This window comes from Hevea brasiliensis, unplaced genomic scaffold (assembly GCF_030052815.1).
Source record: "Hevea brasiliensis isolate MT/VB/25A 57/8 unplaced genomic scaffold, ASM3005281v1 Scaf348, whole genome shotgun sequence".
NCBI classification, from domain to species: domain Eukaryota; kingdom Viridiplantae; phylum Streptophyta; class Magnoliopsida; order Malpighiales; family Euphorbiaceae; genus Hevea; species Hevea brasiliensis.
The window spans coordinates 32,501-38,173 of NW_026614860.1; the positions used below are offsets into that span (position 1 = coordinate 32,501).

The following is a 5,673-nucleotide window of genomic DNA, read 5'->3' on the forward strand; positions in this document are numbered from 1 at the left end:
TTGATTATGGATCTACTACGTAAATTCAATGCGTAATCTTAGCATTCAATTTGTATTCTGAATAATCTCATTTTTCAATTATTCAACCATTTCATTTTACCAAGTTCAATGTTAGTCGATTAGTCAACATTTATATGTTTCATGCAACAACAAGATGTTATTTGTAACAAGTAGTTTTGTTGGTTGGTTAATTGGTCACATTTTATTCATGAAATGGGTTGGATTGATATTAGTCCGATACGACAAAATAATTCTATTAGATCTAATGTACTTTTTCGATCTAATAAGTACCTTGTGTCGTAATTGAGAAATTCTATGGCTCGAATCTTTAGTATTCTCTTATTTATTACCTGTGTCTACTCTTTAGGCGAATACCGTCACCCATTTTACTAAGAAACTGAAAGAAACCTCTAAACGGAAGAAAGGGAGGAAGAAACAGATGTAGAAATAGAAAAACTTCCAAACGAAGGGGACTAAACAGAACAAGAGGGATCCATCAAGAAGATCCTTCTTCTTCCCTTTTGGAAGAAAAGGAGGATCCGGACAAAATCGATTTAAACGGAAGAGATCCAAGTGAATGGAAAGGAAAAAACAAAGGATGAATTCCATTTTCACTTTAAAGAGACATGCTATAAAAATAGACCACTTTATGAAACTTTTTATCGGATGGGAATCAAGAAAATTCAAGTTAGAAATATTGATAGATAAAAAAATAAAGATCTTTTGGTTTGAAAAACCTCTTGTAACTATTCTTTTTGACTCTAAACGTTGGAATCGTCCATTTCGATATATAAAAATGATCAGTTTGAGAATCTGTAAGAAAAGAAATGTCACAATATTTTTTTATACATGTCGAGTGATGGAAAAGAAAGAATATCTTTTACGTATCCACCCAGTTTATCAACTTTTTGGAAATGATACAAAGAAAGATATCTCTGTTTACATGAGAAAAACTCTCCTCGATGAATTGTATAATCGTTGGAATTATAAGAATGAACAAAAAGAAAATCCTAAATAATGAATTTATAAATAGAGTCCGTGCTCTAGATAAGGAATATCTTACTCTGAATACACTAAAAAAAGGACTAGACTATGTAATGATAAAACTAAAAAAAGTACTTACCTAAAATTTATGATCCCTTTTGAGTGGGTCCTGCCATGAAAATCCAATTTTTTTCACCCTCACTCCTAAATAAAACTTCCATAAAAATTCAATAGAGATGCTTTGGATAAATAAAATTCATCTTATTCTTCTTATTACTAATTATCAAGAATTTGAATAAAAATGATGGATTTAATAGAAAAGCATTTTCAATAGAAAATGCTTATTTCTTAAACTTAATTAATGAATTTGTTGGAAAATCAAGATAAAGTTTAAATTTTAAGGAACTTCACTTATTTAAAGATCACAAAGAAGAAAAAATGTAATTAGAAAATCGAATAAAAATTTTAAAATTTTTATTTCATACGATTATAGCGAATCCAAAAATAAAACAATTATAAAAATTCTCTGGAATAAAAGAAATAAGTAAACAAGTTCCTCGATGGTCATACAAATTAATTGACGATTTTGAACAACAAGAGGGAGAAAATGAAGAAAACATGTCGGAAGATTATGAAATTCGTTCACGAAAAGCCAAACGGGTAGTGATTTTTACCGATAATAAAAAAATACAGATACTTATAATAATACCAAAGATACAACGAATTCGATCAAATAGAAGAAGTGACTTTGATACGTTATTCACAACAATCGGATTTTCACGAGACATAATAAAAGGATCCGTGCGCACAAAGATTCAAAATAGCTATTTGGGAACTGTTTCAAGCAAATGTGCATTCTCCTCTTTTTTTGGACAGAATAGACAAATCTCTTTTTTTTTCTTTTGATATTTCCGAACCGATAAAAACAATGTTTATAAATTGGATGTATAAAACGCAGAATTCACAATTTCAAATACAAAGAAAAACAAAAGAAAGTAAGAAAAAGAAGAGGACAAAAGAGAAGACAACAAAGAGAGGAAAAAGCTCGGATAGAAATAGCCAAGCCACAGGATAGCATTCTTTTGCTCAAATAATAAGAAGTTGTGTTTTAGTAACCCAATCAATTCTTAGAAAATATATTATATTACCTTCATTAATAATAGCTAAAAATATCATTCGTATACTTTTTTCAAACTCGAATGGTCCGAGGATTTAAAAGATTGGAGTAGAGAAATGCATGTTAAATGCACCTATAATGGAGTTCAATTATCGTAAAAGAATTTCCAAAAAGCGGTTAATAGACGGATTCAAATAAAGATCCTATTTCCTTTTCGCCTAAAACCTTGGCACAAATCTAAGTTAAAATTCTCTCATAAAGATCAAACGAAAATGAAAAAAGTACAAAAATGATTTTTTTTTATGATTTTGGGAATGGAAGCTGAACTTCCTTTTGGTTCTCCCCGAAAACGGCTTTCACTTTTTGAACCCATCTTTAAAAAACTCGAAAAAAAAATTAGAAAAATGCAAAAATGGTTTTCGAGTTATAACAATTTTAGAAGAAAGAAGAAAATTTTTTCTAAATTTCTTAAAAGAAAAAAACTGGATCATCAAAACATTTTTTTCTAAAAGAAATAATAAACAACCTTTCAAAATCAAAAAGAAATCCAATTCTATTATCAGGATTTAGAGAAGTATAATAATTGAATGAACCTAAAAAAGAAAAAGATTAGATAATCAATAAAAATAATGAGACGATTAAAAATTATCCATCCCAATTCGATCTATGACTTGGACAAATTATTCATCGAAAAAATGAAAGATCTTTCGCTAGAAGAAAGATAATCATAAATCAAATAGAAAAAATTACAAAAGAAAAGGAAAAAAATGAGAACCCGAAATAAATATTAGTCCTAACAAAAACAAAATAAGTTATAATGCTAAAAATTAAAATCATCAAAAATATTTCGAGATAGTAAATAGAAGAAATGTTCGATTAGCGCGTAAATTCCATTTTTTTATAAAAATTTTGATTGAAAAGATATACATAGATATCTTTTTAGGTATCATTAATATTCCAAGGATCAATGCACAGCTTTTTCTTAAATCAACAAAAAAAATTATTACTAAATACATTTACAATAATGAAGAAAATCAGAAAAAAATTGATAAAACAAATCAAAATACAATTCACTTTATTTCGATTATAAAAAAGTCACGTAATAGTAATAATAGTAATGTTGTTGTTATTAATAAAAATTCAAAGATTTTTTGTGACATATCCTCCTTGTCACAAGCTTATGTATTTTACAAATTATCACAAATCAAAATTATTAACTTATATAAGTTAAAATCTATCTTTGAATATCATAGCCTTTTTCTCAAGAATGAAATAAAGGATTTTTATAGCCCAAGGGCTATTTAATTCAATTAAAAATAAAAATTTTAGAAATTGTAATGAATCAATGGAAAATTGGTTAAGGAGTCATTATCAATATAAATACGATCTATCTCAGATTAGATGGTCTAGATTAACACCACAAAAATGGCGAAATATAATCAATCAACATCAACACCATATGGTTCAAAATAAAAAATTAAACAAATGGAATTTATATGAAAAAGACCGATTAATTCATTACAAAAAAAAAAATGATTTTGAGACAGATTCATTACCAAATCAAAAAGATAATTTTAAAAAACACTATAAATATAATCTTTTATCATATAAATCTATTAATTATGAAAATAAGAAGGACTCATATATTTATGGATCACCATTACAAGTAAATAATAAACAAGAGATTTCTTATAATTACAACACAAAAAAAAGCAAATTATTTGACATGTTGGAAGATATTTCTATCAATAATTATCTAGCGGAAGATGATATTATTGATATGGAGAAAAGAGAGGATAGAAAATATTTTGATTGGAGAATTCTCAATTTTTGTCTTAGAAAGAAGGTTGATATTGAGTACTGGATCGATACCGGAAGCAAAGATAAAAAAAATACTAAGACTAGGACTAATAAGTATCAAATAATTGATAAAATTGATAAGAAAAATCTTTTTTTTCTTACAATTCACCAAGATCAAGAAGTTAATTCATCCAATCAAAAAGGTTTTTTTTTTGATTGGATGGGAATGAATGAAGAAATAAAAAATTGTCTTATATCCAATTTTGAACTTTGGTTCTTTCGAAAATTTGTGATACTTTACAACACATATAAGATAAAACCATGGGCGATACCCATCCAATTTCTTCTTTTCAATTTTCATAGAAATGAAAATGTTAGTAAAAATAATAAAATTATACTTAAGAAAAATATTGATATTTTTATATATATATCATGTAATGAAAAATAAATTATGGAATTAGTGAATCAAAATCACGAAGAAAAAGAATCAAGACCAAGGGGACTTTGGGTCAGTTTTATAAATCAAGAAAATGATATTGAAGAAGATTATATAGAATTAGATATGAAAAAACATAGAAATAAAAAGCAAAACAAAAGTCATATGGAAGTAGAACTTGATTTCTTCCTAAAACGGTATTTATGTTTTCAATTAAGATGGAATGGTTCTTTAAATCACAAAATAATCAATAATATCAAAGTATATTGTCTCTCGCTTAGACCGACAAATCCACGAGAAATTATTATATCTTCTATTCAAAGGCAAGAAATAAGTTTGAATATTCGATGGTTCGAAGGATTTAACTCTTACTAATTAATGAAAAAGGGAATATTGATTATCGAACCTGTTCGTCTGTTTGCAAAAATGATGGACAATTTATTTTGTATCAAATGGTAGGTATCCTATTAGTTCATAAGAACAAACAACAAATTAATCAAAAATACAGAGAAAATTTTTATGTTGATAAAAAGAATTTTACCGAATCTATTGAAAGACATCAAAGTATAATTGGAAATAGAAACAAAAATGATTATGATTTACTTGTTCCTGAAAATATTTTATCCCCTAAACGTCGTAGAGAATTAAGAATTCTTTTCAATTGAAAAAATCAAAATGATATTCATATAAATACAGAAATTTTCAATGGTAATAACATAAAAAATTGTAGTCCCATTTTAGATAAAAGCAAACATTTTGATAGAGATAAAAAGAAACTAATTAAATTACAATTTTTTCTTTGGCCCAATTTTTGATTAGAAGATTTAGCTTGTATGAATCGTTATTGGTTCGATACTAATAATGCTAGTCGGTTCAGTATGGTAAGAATATATATATATCCGCGGTTGAAATTTTGATAAGGGTGCATTTTTCATATATCCCATAGCATATCTGATTTAGTATATGAAAACAAGGAGATGGGTACGTCATTCTTTTTCTTTTCCACTCCATATTCCATTCTGATACTTTTATCAATCATTAATCCTCATTCCTCAATGTACTTTTTCATATCCTATTCACTTTACTTTGGGAAAAAATTTGAAAAAGACTCAAGTCGAGTCAAATAAACTACTAAAAAAATGAAGAAATGCTTATATGTATGTATTCTTAGCATTTTTTTATTAACACCTTTGTTTTGTTTCTATTTTTGGAATGTAAAAAAAATTCATCATCCCTTACGTAATTTCAATATTTAACTTAGAATATCCATAATTAATTCCAGCGACAATTCTTTAGTCTATCTAATAAATAAGATGTAAATAAGATGACCCTCTAG

The 5,673-nt window shown here is 26.7% G+C and overlaps 1 pseudogene; it reads left to right on the top strand.

Annotated features, from left to right (window-relative positions):
* Window positions 1-5,357, top strand: part of LOC131177195 (protein TIC 214-like) — a 5,786-nt pseudogene extending 429 nt beyond the window's left edge.
* Window positions 5,358-5,673: the final 316 nt, after the last annotated feature.